Source organism: Triticum aestivum, chromosome 4A (genome assembly GCF_018294505.1).
Source record: "Triticum aestivum cultivar Chinese Spring chromosome 4A, IWGSC CS RefSeq v2.1, whole genome shotgun sequence".
Lineage (NCBI taxonomy): Eukaryota > Viridiplantae > Streptophyta > Magnoliopsida > Poales > Poaceae > Triticum > Triticum aestivum.
Genome location: NC_057803.1, coordinates 187566207 through 187592079, shown reverse-complemented (window position 1 = coordinate 187592079; position 25873 = coordinate 187566207).

Below are 25873 nucleotides of genomic sequence, written 5' to 3'. Positions count from 1 at the left end.
CCCGAGCACGCTAACCGTCTCTGCGGCTTCCCAGTGAGCTACTGCTCCTCCCCTTCTCTCCGCTTCGTCGCTAGAGCTCTGTAGCCGCCGTGCCTTTTTCGTCCTAATGCACCGCCGCCTGAGCTCGTCGCCAACATAGCTCCGGCCGCTTAGCAGTCCCGTTGGCATGTCCAGCATGCTCACCGCATCGCGTAGATGCTGTAGGTGCTAGCGCCACGCCGCCTAGGCCACTGCAGCCACACGCACGAGCTGACCCGAGCTTCGGCCTCCGCCAAGCTCGTCGCCGGCGATGCTCCGGCCACTCCCCGGCTAAGCCATCACCATGGCTAGATGCGGGCGAGCACCAGCTGCCCGTAGCTGCTTGCCGCGCAGCAAATGGTGCCCTGTGGGCAAATCCCGCAGCACACCGCCGCGTATGGCCTCGCCGGAGGCTAAACGCCAGCAGGCTTTGACCCGCTGACCGGCGAGGTTGACTCTGCTGACACAGGTTAACTTCGCCTCTGAGCCTATGACAGGTGGGGCCGGCCTGTTAATTAGTTTAGGATTAGTGCTAACTAATTTTAGTTAGTTTAGGTCACTCACATGTGGGCCCAGGCCCCACTGACAGTTAGTTAGTACTAACTTAATTCTGTTAGTTAGCTGAGACACTGACAGACGGGGCCCACCAGTCAGGTTTGACTGGCCCTGGCGCCTTTGACTCACTGACATCACAGTGACGCAGTGCTGATGCAATTATTTAATTTCTGGATTTATTTTCATATAGGAAATTCCAGAAAATAGCCTAAACTTCTAAAAATCATAGAAAATCAACCATAGCTCCAAATCAAACAAATTATATATGAAAAATGATCAGAAAAATTCAATCTATCCATCTGTAATGGTTTTATGCATGACAAAGCACTTTAACCTTGCTCTTTAGGTGAAACAAGCTAGTACACTTATTATGCATAAGAACTTTAACTTTCATTTGAATCTTTGATTCAAATGAACCCATTTCAACTTGTTTCACATTGCATTAGGCAGGACACATCATTTTGCCATGTCATAGCATGCATCATATTGTCGCATATTGCCATGTGTTGATTATGTTCTGTGTGTCCTTCGTGGTAGGTTCTGCCTCTGAGGATACCTCCGAGTATCCAAATGAAGGGCAGTACCCTACTATCACTCCATCAGGCAAGCAGCCCCATTTATCATATCGATACAATCCCATGTTCTCGCCTATGCTCTCATTTACTGCATTAAGACAACAACATTTCAAACTGCTATGTGCTATGGTAGTTGAACCCTTATCCTCTGCATGACCTGTCATTGCCAGAGTAATTAGATGAAACCCACTAGCATGTGTAGGAGTTGATTGAGCCATGTATGTGTTTCCTACCTTGCTATGCCTGCTATGCTTAGAGTTGTGTCAGGTCCGGTTCATCTGGGTGATGGGCTAGAGTGAAATGATTATGTCGGTAATGTGAGGGATGTGTTGAACATGTTTTGGTAAAGGTATCGATGAGAGGCCATGTAGGAGTACATGGTGGGTTGTTTCATTGAGGCCGTCCATAAGAACTGAGATCTGTATGCGTGATTTAAGATTCAGCTACTACCACACATTGGGCCCTGAAATATGACCTCGCTCGACTTACTGACCCCTCTCGTCCTCTGTCCAGGAGTTGCAACTAGTTTCTAGTGTTTGTAGGTTATGTGTTGGCGACCGTGCGTAGCGCTGATCCTAGGGGTGGGCTATGATATGGTAGATACACCGTGGCACGATGTACCAAGTTGCCCGTTTGGTGTCTCGGGAACCCTGCACACATTGTTTGGGGCCGTTGAGGACACCCCGGCCGGATCTCTTTGCGGATGGAACCTGAAGAGGCGATAAACCTGGACTAGAGACTTGTGCAGTTAGTCAGGTCATGGTCTACACCCACGTCGGCTTTCGCTTGAAGTCTGCCGAGCACATGTCGTGTGCAGACGCTAAGTGGTGGAAACATGTGTGACGAAGTACACACCTGCAGGGTATAAAACTATTCGAATAGCCGCATCCGCGGTAAAGGACTACTTGGTGGCCTATATAGTTCATAGAAAAGTTAATGGTTACTACTAAAAGACTCAAGATAAGTGTGAGTACCGAGGATGGCTCTCTCGTAGGATGACGAGGGAGGATCTCCGGTGGAGTATTGTGTTGGTGATGAGTGGACTCGTGTGCGAAAACTATTTGACTAGTGGTGTCCCGTAGGATAGCTTAGCCAAGAGTCAAAGCTGGCTTGCTGCAATAACTCCACCACCTTCTTGAGAATGAGCATGTATAGTAGGTTCTGATGTAAGATTTGTTGACTACCTTTGTACTCATGTTTGCTTAATTACTGTTTTCAGACAACAACACCGCCCCCTCCGATGGGTTTTATGTAGATCTCGACGTCGATGAGTGACTTGCCACACAGGTGGTGATCCTGGCCATGGAGGGCCCTATGTAGATAGACAGGCTTCGAGAAGCCTTCTTGCTTTCTAGTGTCTGTACTCAGACTATTTGCTTCCGCATGTGCTTGTATGCTTGTATGACTTGAGTGTCGGGTCATGTGACCCCTACCTGTATGAACATGTTATGTATGGCTCTCTGGAGCCTTTAAATAAAGTACTTGAGTTTAGAGTTTTGTTGTGATGCCATGTTGTATTTGCACATATCGAGCATATTGTGTGTATGATTGAAATGCTTGGTATGTGTGGGATCCGACAATCCAGTTGATTATCCTTGGCAGCCTCTCTTATGGGGAAATGTAGTCTAGTGCTCCTTGAGCCATAGTAGTCCGCTACAGCCCGGTTCACCAGAGTCCTGCTAGCCCAGCACTACTGCTCAGGACACTTGACTGGCCAGCACGTGTTTCACTTCGTTCCTATGTTTGTCCCGTCGGGGAAATGTCACGCGGTGACTTCTGGAGTCCTGCCTAGCCTGCTATAGCCCGGGTTCCCCGGAGTCCTGTTAGCCTAGTGCTACAGCCTGGATTGACACGCTGATGACCGACATGCTCGATGTGATTCATGTATGCCTGTCTCCATAGGTCTGTGCCACTTTGGGTTCACGGCTAGCCATGTCGGCCCGGGTTCTCTGTCATATGGATGCTAGCAACACTATCATATACGTGAGCCAAAAGGCGCAAACGGTCCCGGGCCATGGTAAGGCGACACCCGTGGGGATACCGTGCGTGAGGATGCAATGTGATATGGGGTGTTACCGGCTAGATCGATGTGACTTGGAATCGGGGTCCTGACATTGCTGTTGTTGGTCTCACCAATGATACGCAACCTCAAGGTGAACAAGATGCTAGTTGACGATGGGGCTGGTCTGAACTTGATCTCACCTGTTTTGATCAAAAGGCGGCAAATTCCTGATGAAGACCTCGAGGAAACGGGCATGTTTCAAGGGGTTAACAAGGGAAGGAGCCAGCCTAAGGGGAAGGTCACAGTGCCTGTGACGTTTGGAAGCGAGTTGAACTACAGGACGGAGAGGATTGTCTTTGATGTAGCCGAGATCCCCTTGCCCTACAACGGGATCCTTGGCCGCCCGGCACTAGCCAAGTTCATGGCAGCGTCGCACTATGCCTACAACACGCTGAAGATGCCTGGGCCGATGACCATCATCACCGTCCCCTCCGACAAGAAGGACGCACTGATCTGCACTAACCAACTCTACCGAGAAGAAGTTGCAGCAGCTGCCGCCAAGGCACTTGCTCCTGCCACTGAAGCCCGGGAGGGAAGAAGCAGACTGGCAAGACCTCTCGCACCCACTCCGGCAAGCGCACCTCTTTGGAGTGTTGTGCTACCGTCGAGGACGTGCCAGAGAACTCCACCGTCAAGAGCAAGAAATCCAGAGCTGCACCACCAAAGACCAAGAGGGTGTCCATCAAGGAGGATGGCACGGGAGGGGCTTTCACCATAAGCTCCACCCTCGATAGCAAATAGGAAAGCACGCTCGTCACTTTCCTGCGGGCGAATGTCGATGTGTTTGCAAGGCAAGCATCCGACATCCCCGGCGTTCCCAGGGAAGTGATTGAGCACCAACTCGCTGTCTGTCCCCATGCGCAACCTGTCAGGCAGAAGGTCAGGAAGCAAGCTTTGGAACGGCAAGAATTCATCACAGAGGAGATCAGGAAGTTGGAAGTGGCAGGCTTGGTGAGAGGAATGCTCCATCCAATGTGGTTGGCTAATCCGGTGGTGGTGCGCAAGGTGAACGGGAAGTGGAGGTTGTGTATTGATTACACAGATATCAATAAGGCTTGTCCTAAGGACCCCTTCCCGTTGCCACGCATTGACCAGATTGTTGACTCCACGGCCGGGTGCGATCTGTTATAATTCCTTGACGCCTAGTCGGGCTACCACCAGATCTTCATGGAAAAGGAAGACGAAGAGAAGACAACATTCATCACCCCATGTGGTATGTATTGCTTTTTACGGATGCCTTTCGGGTTGAAGAGTGTTGGCTCGACACGCTGTCAGGACCACGATTCCAAGTCTCATCGATCTAGCCGGTAACACCTCATATCACTTTGCGGCCTCACACACGGTATCCCACGGGTGTCGCCTTACCATGGCCCGGGACCGTTTGCCCCTTTTGGCTCACGTATATGATAGTGTTGCTAGCATCCATATGACAGAGAACCCGGGCCGACATGGCTAGTCGTGAACCCAAAGCGGCACAGACCTATGGAGACAGGCATACATGAATCACATCGAACATGTCGGTCATCAACGAGTGATTCCGGGCTGTAGCACTGGGCTGACAGGACTCCGGGGAACCCCGGGCTGTAGCAGGCTAGGCAGGACTCCGAAAGTCACGTGTGACATTTCCCCGAAGGGACAGACATAGGGACGAAGTGAAACACATGCCGGCTAGTCAAGTGTCTTGAACAGTAGTGCTGGGCTAGCAGGACTCCGGTGAACCGGGCTGTAGCGGACTACTATGGCTCGAGGAAAACTAGACTACATTTTCCCATAAGAAAGGCTGCCAAGGATAAACAACTAGATTGTCGGATCCCACTCATACCAAGCATTTCAATCATACACACAATATGCCCGATATGAGTACATACAACATGGCATCACAACAAAACTCTACAACTCAAGTACTTTATCTAAAGGCTCTAGAGAGCCATACATAACATGTTCGTACAGATAGGGGTCACATGACCCGACACTCAAGTCATACAAACATACAAGCACATGCGAAAGCAACTAGTCTGAGTACAGACTCTAGAAAGAAAGAAGGCTTCTCGAAGCCTGTCTATCTACATAAAGCCCTCCATGGCCAGGATCACCACCTGTGTGGCTAGTCACTCGTCGATGTCAAGGTCTACGTAGAACCCATCGGAGTGGGCGGTGTCGTCTGAAATAGTAATTAAGCAAACATGAGTACAAAGGTACTCAGCAAGTCTTACATCAGAACCTACTATACATGCTTATTTTCAAGAAGGCGGTGGGGTTGATGCAGCAAGCCAGCTTTGACTCTTGGCTAAGCTATCCTACGGAACTCCACCAGTAAATAGTTTTCGCACACGAGTCCACTACTCACCAACACAATACTCCACCGGGGATCCTCCCTCATCATCCTACGAGAGGGCCATCCTTGGTACTCACACTTATCTTGAGTCTTTTAGTAGTATCCATTAACTTGTCTATGAACTATATAGGCAACCAAGTAGTCCTTTACCGCGGACGCGGCTATTCGAATAGTTTATACCCTGCAGGGGTGTACTTCGTCATACACGCTTTCACCACTTATCGCCGTTTACACGACATGTACTCGGCAACCTTCAAGCGGAAGCCCAACGAGGGTGTCGTCCACGGCCTACCTAAACACTTAAGTCTCTAGTCCAGGTTTATCGCCTATGCAGGTTCCATCCGCAGGGAGTCCAGCCGAGGTTTCCACATATGGCCCCGAACGATGTGAACAGGGTCCCGAGATGCCAAACAGGCGCCCGGCATACCCGGCCACGGTGTATCTACCGCAACATAGCCCACCCCTAGGGTCAGCGCTACGCACAGCCGCCAACACATAACCTACAAACACCAGAAACTAATTGCAACTCCTGGATAGAGTACTAGGGTGATTAAGAAGCCGAGAGGGTCAGTTAAGGATCCCAATGCATGGTAGTAGCTGAATCTTAAATCACACATACAGATCTTAGTTCTTAGGGACGGCCTCAATGAAACAACCCACCATGTACTCCTACATGGCCTCTCATCGGTACCTTTACCAAAACATGTTCAACGCATCCCTCACATTACCGACATAGGCATTTCACTCTAGCCCATCTCCCAGATGAACCAGACCTGACACAACTCTAAGCATAGCAGGCATAGCAAGGTAGGAATCACATACATGGCTCAATCAACTCCTACAAATGCTAGTGGGTTTCATCTAGTTACTGTGGCAATGACAGGTCATGCAGAGGATAAGGGTTCAACTACCGTAGCACACAGCAGTTTGAATCACGTTGTCTTAATGCAGTAAGCAAGAGCAGAAGCGAGAACATGGGTTTGTATCGAAATGATCAATGGTTGCTTGCCTGATGGAGTGGTAGTGGGATACTGCCCTTCAGTTGGATACTCGTGAATATCCTCGGAGGCAGAACCTACCACAAAGAACACATCGGGACACAATCAACACATGACGATATGCAATAATATGATGCATGCTATGACATGGCGATATGAATGTGTCTTGGCCTAATGCAAGCTATAACAGAAAGAAATGAACTCATTTGAATCAAAGATTCAAATATTAGTTCATTAAACATGGCATTTATAGTGCATTACCTTATTCTGCCTAAACAGCAAGGTAAACTTGTTTTGTCATGCATGAAATCATTACAGATGTTTAGATTGAATTTTTCTGATAATTTTTCATATATAAATTATTTCATTTGGAGTTACGGTTGAATTTCTATGTTTTTAGAAGTTTTAAACATTTTCTGGAATTTCCTGAATAAAAATAAATCCAGAAAATGCATTACTGCGTCAGCATTGCATCATGCTGACCTCAGCAGGTCAAAGGCGCCAGCCCAGGTCAAACCTAACTGGTGGGCCCCTTCTGTCAGCCTCTCAGTGCTCTAACTACGTTTAGTTAGCCTAATTACTGGGCAGGGCCCACTAGTCAGTGACTATACTAATTAAACTAACTAATTTTAGTTAGAAACTAATCTGGATAATTAGCAGAGGGGGGCCCACTTGTCATTGACTCAAAGGAGTCAACCTGGCCCCACCCAGTCCATGTCAGTGGTCAAACGACCGCTCAGCAGGGCTAATCCCGCCGGCGTTGAGTCGCCGGCGAGGCCGAGACAGCGGAGGGCTTCGGAAAATGCCCTCAGGCGACCAAATCGACGGCGGAGACCACCCGTGCGAAGCCCAGGCTCTCGCGCATCCAAAGGAGCAAGTGTGAGGAGCTGGGGTGGAGCGAGCTCGCCAGAATCGAGCTCGTGGCGGCGGCCGGAGTTCGGGCGGAGAGGGAAAAGGGGGTACGGTGCACGGCAGGGCTAGGAAGTGCGTGCGTTAGGCTCCTGGGGTCGCACTGAATGTGGTGGTGTGCTCGGACGCGTGCTTGCATGGCCGAAGCCACGACGGCGACATGGCCTGCGGCGAGGAGCTCTCGGGTGCGGTGGAAACGGCGGCTACAGGGGCCAAACGAGCACGGGAGCTAGGGGAAAGGAAGAGGAGCTCACAGCGGAGTCGGAGAGGGGGTCAGCGGGCTCAGGGAGGTCCTGGCGGCGGCGAATCGACCGGAGATGGCTCGGGTGCCCGAGGTTGAAGACGAGGGTGAAGGCGGCGATGCAGGGCCTCCGGCGATGCGTGGCTCGGTGGGGAGGACGAGGGAGTCGAGGCGGAGCTAATGGGCTCGTCGGAGGGGCGAGGGAGTGGCTATGGTGGCAGCTACGGCGATCGGCGGCGAGGTATGCGCTCGGCCGTCGCGGGAGAGAGAGAGGGAGACGAGGGGGAGAGTGAGCGAGGATGAGAGGGAGACCTGGGGGTCGCGTGGCGTCCTCTGGGTGTCTCCCGGCGTCGGCAGAAGCAGGAGGTGGCCGGCGCGTGGCCGGCACGCGGCGAGCACGCGCCCCTGCCTCCTGGCGCGAGGTAGGGGGTGACTAACCGAGCCAGTAGGCTGGGCCGAGCCAGGTAAGGCCCAGGTGGGCTTCTTTCTCTTTTTTTTGTTTTAGTTTCCGTTTTCTATTAAACTGCAACTGTTTAGCTTTATTTAAAATACTAGAACATTTCCAAAAATCCTGAAAATAAATGTGGCCTCTGTTTAGAATATTTCCAACAGGAAACATTTACTCCCAGAATTATTTGAGCATTTAAATTATTTGATAGCATTTAAATGCCCAAATTCAAATACTTATGATTTAATTCAGTGACCTTCTGTTGACCTAGAAAATTGTGCACCAATTTTGCTAGAGGTTCTAACCCAAGACAAAGAGGGTGAACTTTTTAGAAGGGCATTTCAGGTTCATTGAAATTATTTTAGTAAACCCTAGTTTTTCCAGGGGGGGTGTTGGGGGTTTCTTCTTTCCCCATTTCAAATTTAAGAGAAATTTAAACATGATGCACATTCTAATGCATGGACTAGCTAGGGTGTGATAGCTCGACATTCACAAGGGCGGTCCAAATTGGTTTTGAGCCCCAACTACATAGAAATATGGAAGCCTATATGGATGACATAGTGGTCAAAACCAAGGACAAGGCAACCCTTGTACAACACTTAGAAGAGACATTTGCCAACCTACGCAAGATCAACCTCAAGCTGAACCCTGAGAAGTGTATCTTCGGCATTCCGTCCGGCAAACTTCTCGGGTTCTTTGTGTCACAGCGTGGGATCGAGGCAAACCCGGGCAAGATCAAGGCTACTGAGCAGATTGAGGCACCCAAGCGGATCAAGGATGTGCGTCGGCTCACTGGCTGCGTTGCCGCCATGAGCAGATTCATCTCCAAGTCCGCTGAGCATGCCCTTCCCTTTTTCAAGATCTTGAAGAAGGCAGGCCCAATGGAGTGGACCCCAGAGGCCGAGGTAGTGTTGCAGGATCTGAAGAAATACCTTTCCTCTGCACAAATACTGGTTGCGCCTAAACCACAAGAGTCGTTGCTGCGATATCTGGTGGCCACGAATCAAGTGGTCAGTGTCGCGCTAGTGGCGCAGAGGGAGGTCGGTGAAGAGGCAGTGGCGACGGTGGGAGTGGCGGATGGCAAGTTAGAGATTCCCTGGCAGGGCCCAATGCCAGCAAGGCAAGGCCCCCGGCGGAGTCTGACGCCATCAGGATAGGGCCCATGCGATCAAATGAGGTGGTGCAGAAGAAGAAGATAATGCAGCACCCGATTTACTTTGTCAGCTCCCTCCTGCAGGAGGCTAGGTTAAGGTACTCTGGTGTGCAGAAATTGTTTTTTGGCTGCGTCACTACTTCCAAGCACAAGAAATCACCGTCGTCACCCACCTCCCATTACGACGGATACTGCACAACGCAGACGCAACTGGAAGGATTGTGGAGTGGGCCTTGGAGCTTTCGAGCTTTGGTTTGAAGTTTGAAAGTACTTCAACAATCTAGAGTAGAGTCTTGGCAGAGTTCATTGCAGAATGGACCTCAACGCCCGACGGGGAAATCCAGGAGACCACCCTCCCCTACAAGGAAGCAAATCACATCTGGATCATGTACTTTGACAGGGCTTTCTTGCTGCAAGGCGCCGATGCTGGTGTGTTTCTCATCGCACCCACTAGAGAGCACCTCAAGTATGTAATCCAGATGCACTTTCCCAGGGAGATGTCCACCAACAACACTGCTGAGTACGAGGGGTTGCTTGCCGGCCTCAGGATCGCGGCGGACCTCGGGGTCAAGAAGCTCATCGTCAGGGGTGATTCACAGCTTGTTGTCAGACAAGTTAACAAAGATTATCAGAGCCTGTTGATGGAGGCCTACGTAGATGAGGTGAGGAAGCTGGAGGAGCGCTTTGACGGTATACAAGCAGAGCACATTCCCCGAGCGGAGAATGACATCGCCGTTTACCTATCAAAGCGCACTGCATTCAAGCTACCTGTGGAACCAGGTACTTTTTTGCTTCAGTTAACTTGACCATCCGTCGAACCATCAACAGAGCAGAACAAACGGAGGAAATCAGGCCCCGGCAAGTACTTTCCCGTTGAGCCCCCAGGGGCCGCCGGCAAGGGTGTTGCCGCGGATTCTGAGCCTGCCGAGGAGCGATTGATTCCGGCGGGCCATCAGGCCCTGGCCATAGAGATGACCTCTCCCATGGCAGAAGAAATACCTTTGGTCCTTGCCGTCGAGCCCAGGCTCCGGCATGGGCACAGCATATCGTCTGATTCCTCCAAATAGGGGAGCTTCCTGAGGAGCAGGAAGAAGCGGAGAAAGTAGCCCGTCGGTCTGCCATGTATCAGTTTGTCGATGACGTCCTGTATAGGAAGAGATCGAACGGTGTGAAATTGAAGTGCATTCCCCAGGAGGAAGGACTGGAGCTGTTAGCGGAGATACACGGAGGCATATGTGGCTCCCACATAGGGTCGAGGGCCCTGGCCGGCAAGGCATTCCGGTAGGGTTTCTTCTGGCCCACTACCCTCCAGGATGCAACGGAACTAGTAACCAAGTGTGAAGCGTGTCAGTTCCATTCAAAGAAGCTTCATCAACCAGCTCAGGCCCTTCAAACAATTCCTCTTTCCTGGCCATTCTCGGTCTGGGGGCTCGACATCTTGGGCCCTTTCCCCCGCGCTGTCGGGGGCTTTGTGTACTTGTACGTTGCGATCGACAAGTTCACAAAGTGGCCAGAGGTGGAAGTACTGAGGAAGGTGACAGCATAGTCAGCCGTCAACTACTTCAAGGGGCTAGTGTGTTGTTTTGGTGTGCCAAACAGAGTCATCACAGACAACGGCACGCAGTTCAAAGCCACACCTTCATGCAAAACACCCAAGACCTCGGCAACAGGGTCTGTTTCGCTTCCGTGGCACACCCATGGAGCAACGGCCAGGCGGAGAGGGCAAATGCTAAAGTGTTGCGAGGCCCGAGGACAAAGACTTTTGACAGGCTGCACAACAGCGGAAAGCGCTGGATTTATGAGTTGCCGGCGGTTCTTTGGTTGATCAGAACGATGCCAAATTGAGCCACCGGCCAGACACCCTTTGCCCTGGTATACGGGGCAGAAGTAGTTCTCCCCATGGAACTCATATATGGGTCACCTCGAGTGCTCGCTTACGACGAGCTTGAGCAAGAGCAATTGCGGCAAGACGATGCAACACTCCTTGAGGAAGATCATCTTCGGGCGGCTGTGAGAGCAGCACGCTACCAGCAAGCCTTGCACCACCATCATAGCCACAAAGTTCATGCCCGAAGCCTTGAGTAAGGTGACCTTGTTCTTCGGCGCGTTCAGTCATCCAAGAATTCCAACAAGTTGACGCCGAAGTGGGAAGGCCCTTATCGGGTAATACGAGTCACCAGGCCTGGCGCAGTCCGCCTGGAGACCGAACATGCTGTTCCAGTGAGCAGCTCCTGGAACATTGAACATCTTTGCAAGTTTTACCCATAAGGTGCGGTTGCCGGGCCCCCCGGCAACCCACCTTTTGTACAAGCCTTGCCGGCAAGGCATGTAAGCCTCTGTACAAAGCCAGACGCAGACCCTGAGCATAAATAAATGAAGCGCTGGCGCCCTAAGTTTTAGCATGCATGCTAGGTTAAGTCTCTCCCTCGGTTAGGGTTGATAGTGCATAGCGGCGACTAACCCCTAGCCTAGAGGTCGAGTATGCGCCTTTCTATCTTCTTTGGTTTGCAGGGCACATGGACACTTCTGCTGAGCCGCTTGGGAGAAAGAAAACGAACCGACGCTCCGGCCCAGGCAAGCCAAGACTGACGGGGGCTGAAGACACAAGGATCTAACCACGGCAAGCCAAAGTTGCCGGGGGCTGCGGATTCAGATAAGTCCTTCATCCCCTGTTGTGCATTTCCGTATGGAACTGGGACAAATGAAACCTCGTTTTTCTCCAAGACCACCATGCTCCCCCTTCTTCTTGTACCCAAGTCCCTGGGACAGAACCGGGTCGTAGACACGGTGGCAAGGAAATAAACAAAGGGCCTAACTCTACTTCGCCCCTGCCTCCGCCAAAAGCGTGAGAATGGTTGGCTGAAGTGAGGGGACGACAAGGCCTGTTGCCAAGAGACAATTCTTATCTTAAGAATAACAAGGATTCGTTCCTTGGCATGGGCCTCGCTCACGCACAAAGAACACGACAAGCACCCTTTTTCATTAAAAACATGAGCAAGGGGATTACAAGTCTTAAAATTAACAAGTGCCCACAGGATTACAAACTAAAAAGACATAAGATGCCCGTAATCCCTTTCTTGTCCCTCTCCTCAGGTGGTGGAACAAGATAGCAAGAGGGCAAAAAGAGCGCCTAGGCGAGGTGCGAGGAGCAGAAGGCACAAAGAGAACGTCCCGGTGCCGGGTGGGGAGCTGGAAGATGAGGCAGCGGGCCAGCAATATGCGACGAAGGCGTCGGTGCCCGCGTACTCCGACTTGACGGCTGCCACCCGCCTTATTCGCCTTCTCCAACCCTCCTACGCCAGCCACCCAAGAAGGCGACGGGGGACGCACCGATGAAGAGCTTGACGAGGAAGGCCCTCGGCAGGTCGCATGATGTAGGGCTGGGCGACGCGGTCAGTCGGAGACGAGGTCAACGTGACCTCGCTCGATGCTCTCGTCGTCGCTGTCGCTACCCTCCTCATCACTCCCGCTTGAAGAGGAATCTTCATCGTCGGAGGAGCTCTCCACGCAGCACTTTAGGCGAGTTCCAGGATCTCCAAAGACCTCGACGGAGAGCAGGCTGCCCTCCATTAACTTGAAGTAAAGGACAAGCCCCACCGTCAGCCTGTGGATGCGAGTGAACGTCTTCCATCCGTGACAGAGGTACATGACATGAGGAGCGGGGAAGTTGACGTCGACCCGCGTACCGCCGTTCCCGTAGCCCCTCATGTGCAACCTGAGGGTCTGTGGTGGATCGAGCTCCATCTCCCGAGCAAATGGGGTAGGGAGACGGAGGCGGCGACGCGGTGGCCAGCCCAGCCTGATGAAGAACTTGCGGGGCTCATCCCCGACGTGGCCCTCCATCGGGGGAGGCATCGCTGGCGGAGGCGAGGTCGGTGCTCCGCCACGTCCCCCTCTCCCCCGAGTGCCACGGCGACCTCGGCCTCGCCCCCTCCCCCTTCCTCTCGTGGCCGGCTCTGTCGCCATGAGCTCTTGGGAAGGAGGGACGCGCTGTCGAGCAGCAACCCTCGCCGCCACCGTTGATGGGTCGGCGCCTCCTCTCACCATGGCAGATGGAAGAAAGGAGCCGAAGTGAATGGAGGCGGATGACGAAAGGATGTGCGATGCCATCCCCCTCCCCCTTCTTATAAAAGGGGCGGGGTTGGGGCTCGGCCGCCCCACTCGGCCAATCCGGCCATCGGGGGCATGGAGGATCGAGACCGACCCGCTGCCCCAATCAGCGACGGCCCGGTTTCCCACCTCCGCCGCCTGCCACCTGCATGGGGGACACGTGGTGAGCAAGCAGAATTGAGGGGACGGGTGAGGCGACCGTTCCCCACCCCGTGATCGTGGGGGACTAATGCCTCTGCGCCTTCCTCTTTTTATGGGGAAGGCGCGAGCCGCCTCTTTACCACGATGTCACACATGCGTGTGGAAACCGCCCCACGCATGACCCCCACGTCACGCACGACCCTCCACGTCGCGCGTTCAACGCAGGTTGTGGGGAAGCGCAGCGGACAAGAAGTTACTGCGGTAAAATCCGCCCCACCTGCCCGCGCACCGTTCTGGGCCTAGCCCAACAACGTGACGCGCTTATGTGTGGCCCAGGCCCAGGGGCTCCTGTCGGTGTACAAAAGTAGGGGCTCTTCTTTTGATCCCTTTACTTGTGCACGGGAAGTTAGAGCCGCGCGCCAGGGCCACACTTAGTAGGGCAGTGGAGGGAAGCTGGAGAGAAGCCAAAGCATGAGACAACCAAGGCAACGCCAAGACCAGAAGCGCAGGAGAGCAAGAGGGCGAGGTGGACTCCCTCGGCAAGATCCTTGCCGAGGCAGCCTCCGCAGCCTCGGCAAGAGCCTTGCTGGGGCAACTTGCCCGATGCCAGCAGAGCAAGCCACCCTTGAGCCCATAGGATCCAACCCAACCAACTACATTAGAACCAAGGCTCGGGAGGCGCCTCTGTGGTGGAATGCAAATCTTCGTCAAGATCATAAACATGTGAGATTAGTTGAGGACCAGAAGACGGCGACCCTCGGCAGGATCATAGCCGAGGAAATTCACAAGACCCTCAGCAAGACCCTTGCTGGGACAACTGCAACGCCATGGCAAGACCCTTGCCGAGCGCATCAGCAGGGCCACTGCCAGGCCCGCGCCAGCCAAGACTCCACCACCGTCCCCAAGCAGCAGCTAGCTCAACCATCTGGGCAAGCACCTGCGTGGCGACGGGCGGCCTCTACACCGACTCAGCAAGCACCTGCGTGGCGGCATGCGACCCTTCATGAAGGCTCCACCACCGCACCAGCCTAGCAGCCAGCTAACATGGCGCCATGATGCCTTATCAGCTCGAACGCGTGTTGAGGCCAGGCGAGGCGGCGACGGCTGGGACATGCTTCCCTGGCGTCCCCGATAAAGTAAGGGGGGCACGTCGGCAGCGCATTAAATGCGTTTGTCCGATGGTCCCAGAGGATAGGCTTATCAACTGTAGACCTTTCCACCTCATGTGTGCCACTGTGGCAACCCCTTTTTCCTATAAAAGGAGGCCCGAGGCGACCAGGAGGGGGATTCAGATCTTTTGGGCAAAGTTGCACCCTGTAGCAAGCTCAAGAACACAAGAACACTCTCAAATACATTCGCCAAAGTAGGACTAGGGTATTACGCATCTTCATGGCCCGAACCTGGGTAAACGATCTGTGTGCTTCTTGCTAGACCCGCTCTTTGCACAACCTCGCGCTCGCCAACCGTAGAAGGGATCCTAGTGACCCCATAGGTGTCGTTTCCACCGAAAAAAACTTTCCAAGGAATTTATTATTTGACAAGATAAAGTAAATTCATTTGTTTTTGCATTTCGGGACTGGGCATCCCTAATACCTTTGCCTTACTATCGTGCAATGACAAGTGAATAAACACTCATCTTGAGAATAACAACACATCTAGCATGGAAAATATTAGCCACCCGTTACCGTTCCGCGAGCGAAACAAACACACAATAGAGAAGTTTATTTTGAAAATTAGAGATGGCACATGCAAATTTGCTTAGAACGGCAAAAGAATACCGCATATAGGTAGATATAGCGGACTCATGTGGCAAAACTAGTTTAAAGGATTTTGGATGCACAAGTAGTGATCATACTTAGTGCAAAATGAAGGCTAGCAAAAGATTGGGAGGCGACCAACCAAGAAACGAAAAATCTCATAAGCAAGCATTAAGCATAATTAACACCGAATAATGCACCACAAGTAGGATATAATGCAATGAGAACGATGACATGATAAATAGATTGAGTTGGCCAGACAAAACCCAAATATCGGAGAAGAAATACGAGGCTATAAGAGATCATGCATAAAAGAGATCAAACTCAAATACTTTCATGGATATAAAAACATAGATCTGATCATAAACTCGAAGTTCATTGATCCCAACAAAGACACCGCAAAAGGAGTTACATCATATGGATCTCCAAGAGACCATTGTATTGAGGATCAAGAGAGAGAGATGAAGCTATCTAGCAACTAACTACGGACCCGAAGGTCTACAAAGAACTACTCACGCATCATCAGAGAGGCACCAATGGAAGTGGTGAACCCCTCTGTGATGGTGTCTAGATTGGATTTGGTGTTTCTGGACTCTGCGGGGCTGGGTGAATATTTCATCGACTCCCCTAGGGTTCTGGGATTTTTGGGGTATTTATAGAGCAAAGAGGCGGTCCGAGGGGTACCCGAGGTGGGCACAACCCACCAGGGCACGCCAGGGCCTCCTAGCGCGCCCTGGTGGGTTGTCCCCTCCTTGGGACTCCCCCCCAGGTGCAATCAGGGCCCATCTGCTTCCTTTTGGCCCATAAAAAATCATCATAAAGTTTCGTGCCATTTGGACTCCGTTTGATATTGATTTCCGGTGATGTAAAAAACATGGAAAAAACATGAACTAACACTGGGCACTATGTCAATAGGTTAGTACCAAAAAATGACTATAAAATGATTATAAAACATCCAAGATTGATAATAAAACAGCATGGAACAATCAAAAATTATTGATACATTGGAGACGTATCATGCTTGAGTCAAGATTCTTGATAGGCTTGGCCTTGATCCATTTGGTGAACTTGTCGACTGCCATGAGCAAATGAGTGAAACCACTCCTTCCGGTCTCGAAAGGTCCCACCATGCCCAACCCCCAAACTGCAAATGGCCAGACGAGTGGAATGGTCTTCAAGGCAGATGCAGGCTTGTGAGACATGTTCGAGTAAAATTGGCAGCCTTCACACTTATCGACTATATCTTTAGCCATCTCATTCGCACGCGGCCAGTAAAATCCCGCTCGGTATGCTTTGGCCATGATGGTCCGAGAGGACGCGTGGTCACCACAGGTCCCCGAGTGAATCTCATTTAAAATCAATCGACCTTCTTCTGGAGATATGCAACGTTGAGCCACTCCTGTAATACTTTCTTTGTAAAGCTGTCCACTTATCACTGTGAAGGCTTTGGATCTGCGGACGATCAGGCAGGCCTCATCTTCATCCTCTGGGAGCTCCTGCCTAAGCACATATGCAATATATGGCACTGTCCAGTCGGAAATGATCACTAAAACCTCCATGATAAAGTCGACTACTGCTGGAACTTCAATCTCAGTCAGATTGGTTGAACTTATTAGTTGCGGGGGCTCCTTTGTAAAGGGATCTTCTTGGACTAATGGGGTATCAAGATGCTCTAAGAACATATTACTGGGAATTGGTTTCCGAGTGGAAACCAACTTCGCTAGATCATCAGTCACTTGATTCTTGAGTCAGGGTATGCGATGGAGTTCCAACCCTTCAAACTTCTTCTCTAACTTCCTTACCGCATTGCAGTAACCAGTCATGGCAGGGATCCTGATGTCCCACTCCTTCATTACTTGATTGACCACCAAATCTGAGTCGTCGTAGACCATCAGGCGATAGACACCGAGTGAGATGGCCATGCGCAACCCATATAGAAGTGTTTCATACTCAGCTTCATTGTTTGAGGAGTCAAAGTGAATCTAGAGGACATAACTGAGCTTGTCTCCTCTTGGGGACACCAGGACCACTCCAGCACCAGATCTGTTCAACATCTTGGACCCATCAAAGAACATATTCCAATATTCCGAGTGAACTTGAGTCGGCTGTTGCTGCTCAATCCACTCGGCCAAAAAAATCTGCTATCGACTGAGACTTGATTGCTTTATTTGCCTTGAACTTTATATCCAAAGGAAGGAGTTCAATCGCCCACTTGGCCACTCGATTGGTTGCATCTCGGTTGTTCAGAATTTCTGATAATGGAGCATTGTTGACGACTGAAATCGAGTGGTATGCGAAGTAATGTGCAACTTTCTTCGTGGTCAAATAAATCCTGTAGAAAAGCTTCTGGTAATGTGGATACCTTTTCTTGGACAAAGTCAAGACTTTAGAAATATAGTACATTGGGCCTTGAACTTTGTAGGCGTTGCCTTCTTTTTCCGCTCGACTATGAGCACTCTGCTGACAACTTGTCCAGTGGCTGCGATATATAACAATAGAGGCTCTTTGCTGACTGGGGCAGCAAGCACCGGGTGGGTGGAAAGTAGGGCTTTGAGCTCTACAAACGCTGCTTCAGCTCCGGGAGTCCACTCGAACTTGTTAGATTTCTTCATCAGTCGGTAAAGAGGCAATGCCTTTTCACCGAGATGAGTGATGAATCGACTCAATGCAGCCAAACAACCAGTAAGCTTCTGAACATCATGCACATGCACAGGGCATTTCATTCAGAGAATTGCTCCAATATTTTCTGGGTTTGCGCCGATTCCTCGTTTGGAAACGAGAAAACCGAGTAACTTTCTGCCTGGGACTCCGAATGTGCACTTCAACAGATTGAGCTTGATATCATATCTTCTTAAGTTGGCAAATGTTTCAGCGAGGTCAGTTAGCAGGTGGGAACCCTTATGTGACTTCACAATGATATCATACATGTATGCTTCCATGTTCCGACTGATTTGAGTGAGCAGGCACTTCTGAATCATGCGCATCAACGTGGCGCCTGCATTCTTAAGACCAAAGGGCATGGTAATATAGCAAAAGCACCCGAACGGGGTGATGAAGGCTGTTTTTATTTCATCGGGTCCATACAGTCTGATCTAATGGTACCCAGAATATGCATCCAGAAGGGACAATCGCTCACATCTCAAAGTTGAGTCGACAATCTGGTCGATGCGGGGAGAGGGAAGTGATCTTTCGGGTAGGCCCGATTAATGTGCTTGAAATTGATAAACATACGAAGTGAATCATCTTTCTTGGGGACCATGACAACATTGGCGAGCCACTTGGAGTGGTATATCTCACGGATGAACTCAGCTACCAGAAGCCGAGCTACTTCTTCACCAATTGCCTTCCTCTTCTCCATGGCGTACCAATAGAGATGTTCCTTGACCGGTTTTACCTTTGGGTCGACACGCAAATGGTGCTCAGCCAGTCCCCTGGGTACACCCGACATGTCAGATGGTTTCCATGCGAAGATGTCCCAGTTCTCACGGAGGAACTGGATGAGCGCTTCTTCCTATTTGCTGTCGAGTGTTGTTGAGATGTGGGTCGAAGCGGCATTGGGATCAGTCGGGTGAATATGAATAGGCTTTGTCTCACCAGCCGACTGAAATGTGGACTCTGAAGCAGGCTTCTTAGCTCGCAACAAATCAATCAGATCTGCAATCTTGTTGTATTCTTCCATCTCTACTGCTGCCATCTATTCATCGGCAATCTTTAAGCCCTTATGGAGGCACTCTTCCGCTATTTGCCGATTCCCTGTGACTGTGATCACACCTCTGGGACCAGGCATCTTCAACTTGAGGTATACTTAACATGGATGAGCCATGAAACGAGCATATGCGGGCCTGCCCGGAATAGCATGGTAGGCACTGTGAAAATCCACCACCTCAAACATCAACTTTTCCATGCGGTAATCCTTTGAATCACCGAAAACCACATCAAGAGTGACCTAATCGAGGTAATCTGCTTTCTTTCCTGGGATGACTCTGTGGAATCACATGTTGCTCTCACTGAGCTTGGTAATCGGGATGCCCATCCCTCGGAGGGTCTCAGCATATAGAATGTTCAAACCACTGCCACCATCCATCAGAACCTTGGTCAGTCGTGTGCCTCCAATAACTAGGTCGACCACTAACGCTTGCCGCCTGGGGGTAGCAACGTGTGTTGGGTGATCGGACTGGTCGAATGTAATGGGAGTTTTTGACCACTTCAAATACGTCGTAGTTGCCGGAGCAACCATGTTCACTTCTCTATTGATAACTTTCAGTCAACTTTTGCTCTCGATGTCAGCAAAAATCACTAAGGTAGCATTGACATTAGGGTAGCCATCATCTTCCTCTTTACCCTCTTCCTTATCAGATTTCTTCTCCTTCTCACTAGGCTGACCTTCTCGGATACTCTGGATCAGGAGTCGACACTGTCGAGTGGTATGCTTGGGCAGAATCAAATTACCCACTTCATCTGTTTTGGTGTGTATGTGACACGGCAAATCAAGAACATCATTTACCGCGTGATCTTTCACTTTTGGGGGGATCCATGGCCCTTTGGTATTTCCCTTGAACTTCCCTTGATTCAAAACTGTAGCCTCAACAGGACCTGCAGGTTCAGCCTTGCGTTTTTGCTTCCAACTGGAATTTCCTCCTCCGTTGTCTTGGGCGACTGGTTTAGTCTTGCCACTTTGGAGTCGGTCTTCTTCTTCACCGTTAGCGTACCGAGTGGCTATTTCCATCATTCGGGCCAGGTACATGTCTCCTGACCGACCGAATTTCAGGTTGAGTTCTCTGTATCAGATGCCCTCTTTGAAGGCGCAAACTGCCTGGTGCTCTGACACATTTTCTACAGTATGATGAAGAGTAGTCCATCTCTGGATGAAGTCTCTCAAAGTCTCATTCTATTTCTGAACGCAATGCTGCAATTCAATAGGTCCAGCAGGTCGCTTGCATGTGCCCTCGAATGTTTTGATAAACACTCGGTCCAACTCTTCCCACCTGAAAATATTTCCAGGGGGCAACTGATTCAACCAAGCTCTTGCTAAACCCTCGAGCATCAGGGGGAGGTGCTTCATGGCTACATCATCGTTGCCTCCACCAATCTGCACTGCCACTCAGTAATCTTCTAGTCAAGTGTCAGGCTTCGACTCACCAGTGAATTTACTCACGCCCGTTGCCAACCTGAAGTTGGGAGGGATCTCGGCAGCTTAGATGGATCTACTAAAACATTCAGGCCCATAAACATGTACTCTGCTACCACTTGGACAGTTCATGTCTTGTCCTTCTCTATGTGCCCGGCCCCTGTCAACCAAACCTTGTACGAGAAGTGATCTCGCATCAAACCCATGCTCCCTTGGGTCGACTGGAGCTCTCCTCTCATCGCCATACGGGCGCCTGTCATCATCTCATCAGGGCACGTATGATCCGCCCCTCGGAGGGGGCATAGGCACTCGATGAAAGTCATCACGGGCGTACCGATGATCATACTATCCATGGCCTCAATCCAGGTACTGATCCTGGCGGTGCCCACGATCTTCATGCCACGGAGAAGATCTTGGACTATGTGCCGACTGAACTGTGTCTGCAACCATAGATCAGCTATGGATCCTATTGCGTGACTGAGAAACAGCTGAGTTTTGTTCACCCGCCACTCGGAGCAGCGCTCGGATCTGCAACAAACCTCTACAAGCTTCTGAACAAGACGGCTGAATTGACTCTGCAATACGTGTTGCAGTTGCAAGATTCTGGACTGGAGTACGGTATACCTGAGGTTCAGGAGGAAACAATTGTCGAGGCCGTCGACTTGATTCGGTGATTTGCCAGCGGGCACGTTCGTCGAGTGAATGTTCAAGATTCTCCAGATGCGTATGCTCAGCCAAGGTGGCTAGGCACGTAGCCTCCAATGCCCGAGCCTCAGAGGTCTCCCCCACGATGGGGGTCTGGAGTGCCTCCATGTTGCGGTGATGCAACTCTTCTCTCTGCTCTAAAGTGAGGGCTTGAGGTTCATACTCATCATGAATGTACGACAGGCCATCACCATCGCCACCGCCACCGTTGCGACGGAAACCAGGCGGGTTGCGATGGGAGTTGACCATGAGGACTTCCGCCGCAGGATCGCTGCTTCCGCACTCGAACATAGTGTCTGTGGAACCAGTCAATAGGTCAAATGGTATGTAGAGAGATTTGTCGAGCCACCACATGCCTCACCCACCGTTGAAGCCGCGACCGACCGGATCGCTTGCGGCAGCGTACAGTGGGGAGAGTGGATGATGCAGGAGCCGACTGATACTGGGTCGACGACTGCCGCAGGAGGCCGCCACAGGCACTCGCATGGAAGTGCGCCGCCCCGCGGATGGAAAGGGCCTCAACGTCGAGGGGGCCCTCTTGGAGCCAGGCGGAGTCGTCAGCGATGAAAACAAGCACGCCGAGAAGGATCTCGCGGCCCAAAGCCAAACCACCACCGGAAACCATGTTGATGAAGATCGGAAAAACTGCAACCACACCGGAAGTCGCTAAGACGCCTGCCCCATGGTGGGCGCCAACTGTCGTGGGAGAAAGTCTGATAATAAGAATAGGGTGTACATAGGAGGAGGCACGGCCCTAGCTACGACAAGGTTGTGCACGCAAGATTTATGAGTTCAGGCCCTTCTCGGAGGAAGTAATAGCCCTACGTCTCGGTGCCTGGAAGCTTTGTCGACTGGATTATGTGTGAGAGTTACAGGGGGTGCGAACCTTTGTACCAGAGAAGGGGGTGGCTTATATAGAGTGCTCCGAACCACTCCAGCCCTCAGTTACACAGGGTTCAATGTATGTTAAGGCAGGGGCGTTACTGGTAACGCTAGCTATGAATGACTATAATTGATCTTTAAGACTACAGAGTAAATGCTTGACCGTTCCATCTTGGGGTGACTTTAGACCTTCTGTACTCCGAGTGATTCATCATGTGGTCGGGTGACTCTATCTTGGTCGAGTGGAATTGGGGTATCCGAGTGGGATAGCTGGTCGAGTGGCTTGCACTCTAACTTGGTTTCAATCAGTATCTTCTGTTGTACTTCAAATGACTTTGACTCTAGGGCAGTGTCCTTGGGTAGGGCGTCTAGGTTAGGCCTATGACCCTACCCTAAGTACATGGCATCGCCACCCCCGCTTTCCTTATTACCGGATAGGAGAAAAGGGAAGAGGGAAGGGAGGAAGGAAAGGGGGCAAACCCCCTCTTCCTTCTCCTATTCGGCCTCCTGCCTAAGGGGGGCACGCCACCCCTTGTGGGCTGGTGTGCACCCCTCTTATGGCCCATAAGGCCCATTATTCCCCCAGGGGGTTCCGGTAACCCCCCGTCCCCGGTACTCCGATAAATACCCGATACTATCCGGAACACTTCCGGTGTCTGAATACTATCATCCTATATATTCATATTTACCTCTCGACCATTTCGACACTCCTCGTCATGTCCGTGATCTCATCCGGGACTCCGAAAAACATTCAGTCACCAAATCACGTAAGTCATATAATACTGAATCATCATCGAACGTTAAGCGTGCAGACCCTACGGGTTCGAGAACTATGTAGACATGACCGAGACACCTCTCCGGTCAATAACCAACAGCGGAACCTGGATGCTCATATTGGTTCCTACATATTCTATGAAGATCTTTATCAGTCAAACCGTAATGATAACATACATTATTCCCTTTGTCATCGGTATGTTACTTACCCGAGATTCGATCATCTGTATCTTCATACCTAGTTCAATCTCGTTACCAGCAAGTCTCTTTACTCGTTCCATAATGCATCATCCCACAACTAACTCATTAGTCACTTTGCTTGCAAGGCTTCTTATGTTGTGTACTACCGAGAGGGCCCAGAGATACCTCTTCGATACTCGAAGTGACAAATCCTAATCTCGATATATGCCAACCCAACAAACACCTTTCGAGATACCTGTAGAGCATCTTTATAATCACCCAGTTACGTTGTGACATTTGATAGCACACTAGGTATTCCTCCGGTATTCGGAAGTTGCATAATCTCATAGTCAAAGGAATATGTATATGACATGAAGAAAGCAATAGCAATAAAACTATGCTAGGATAACAGATGGGTCTTGTCCATCACATCATTTTCCTAATGATGTGATCCCGTTCATCAAATGACAACACATGTCTATAGTTAGGAAACTTAACCATCTTTGATTAACGAGCTAGTCTAGTAGAGGCTTACTAGGGACACGGTGTTCTGTCTATGTATCCACACATGTATCAAGGTTCCGGTTAATACAATTCTAGCATGAATAATAAACATTTATCATGATATAAGGAAATATAAAATAACAACTTTATTATTGCCTCTACGGCATATTTCCTTTAGTCGCCCACTTGCACTAGAGTCAATAATCTAGATTACACTGTAATGATTCTAACACCATGGAGTCTTGGTGCTGATCATGTTTTGTTTGTGGAAGAGGCTTAGTTAACGGGTCTGCCACTTTCAGATCCGTATGTATTTTACAAATCTCTATGTCTCCCTCATTGACTTGATCATAGGTGGAGTTGAAGCATCTCTTGATGTGTTTGGTTCTTTTGTGAAATCTGGATTCCTTCGCCAAGGCAATTCCTCCAGTATTGTCACAAAATATTTTCATTGGACCCGATGCACTAGGTATTACACCTAGATCAGATATGAACTCCTTCATCCAGACTCCTTCATTTGCTGCTTCCAAAGTAGCTATGTACTCCGCTTCACACATAGATCCCGCCAGGACGCTCTGCTTGGAACTGCACCAACTGACAGCTCCACCATTCAATATAAATATGTAACCGGTTTGTGACTTAGAGTCATCCGGATCAGTGTCAAAGCTAGCATCGATGTAACCATTTAGGGCAAGCTCTTTGTCACCTCCATAAACGAGAAACATATCCTTAGTCCTTTTCAGGTACTTCAGGATGTTCTTGACCGCTGTCCAGTGATCCACTCCTGGATGACTTTGGAACCTCCCTGCTAAACTTATAGCAAGACACACATCAGGTCTGGTACATAACATAGCATACATGATAGAACCTATGGTTGAGGCATAGGGAATGACTTTCATTTTCTCTCTATCTTCTGCAGTGGTCGGGCATTGAGTCTGACTCAACTTCACACCTTGTAACACAGGCAAGAACCCTTTCTTTGACTGGTCCATTTTGAACTTCTTCAAAAGTTTATCAAGGTATGTGATTTGTGAAAGTCCTATTAAGCGTCTTGATCTATTCTATAGATCTTGATGCCCAATATATAATCAGCTTCACTGAGGTCTTTCATTGAAAAACTCTTATTCAAGTATCCTTTTATGCTATCCAGAAATTTTATATCATTTCCAATCAACTATTGGGGAACGTTGCATGGGAAACAAAAAAATTCCTACGCACACCAAGATCGATCTTGGAGATGAATAACTACTAGAGGAGAGATTGCATCTACATACCCTTGTAGATCGCTAAGTGGAAGCGTTAGGAAACGCGGTTGATGTAGTCGAACGTCTTCGTGATCCAATCATGATCCGTCCATGAACTCCCGATCAAGTGTCGAACGAACGACACCTCTGAGTTTAGCACACGTGCGGCTCGACGGCGTCCTCTCCTTCTTGATCCAGCAAGCGATAGAGAGGAGGTAGATAAGATATGAACCAACACAACGGTGTGGTGGTTGTCGTGGCAATGGAACTCCGGCAGGGCTTCGCCAAGCGCATACCAGTGAAATGTGAGAGGAGTTGGGAGAGGCAATGGGCAAGGGCAAAGGGTTGGCTGCCCCCATGCGCCCACCATATATATATAGGCTAGGGGTAGGGGAGGGCATCCAAAACCCATCTAGGGCCGGCCACAAGGTTGAAATCCCATTAAACTTGGAGATAACATCTTATCTCTAGATTCAACCCTTTAAATTTAGAGATAAGACCATATCTCTAGATTTAAACAACATGTGCCTTAGGGAATGGGGCAGCTAGCCTAAGTGGACTGTAGCCCCACCCCTCGGTCCATGTGGGCCCTTCCTAGGTCGCTGGGCCCCACGGTGGAACACCTGGAACCTTCTAGAACATTCCCGGTACAATACCAAAAAATCCGACCTTTTTCCAGAGCCCAAAATATGAATTCCCATATATAAATCTTTACCTCTAGGCCATTCCGGAGCTCCTCAAGATGTCCTAGATCCCATCCGAGACTTTGAACAACCTTCGGACTTTCCACTATTAATATCTCAATACTACCCTAGCGCTACCGAGCTTTAAGCGTGCGACCCTACGGGTTCGAGAATCATGTAGACATGATCGAGACACCTCTACGGTCAATAACACAATAGCGGGACCTGGATGCCCATATTGGTTCCTACACATTCTATGAAGATCTTATCGATTGAACCTCGATTTCAAGGATTCAACTAATCCCGTATGCAGTTCCCTTTGTCTATTGATATATTAGTTGCCCGAGATTCGATTCTCGGTATCTCCATACCTAGTTCAATCTCGTTACCGGGAAATCTCTTTACTCATTCCATAATACAAGATCCCATGGCTAACTCATTAGTCACATTGCTTGCAAGCTTCTTGTGATG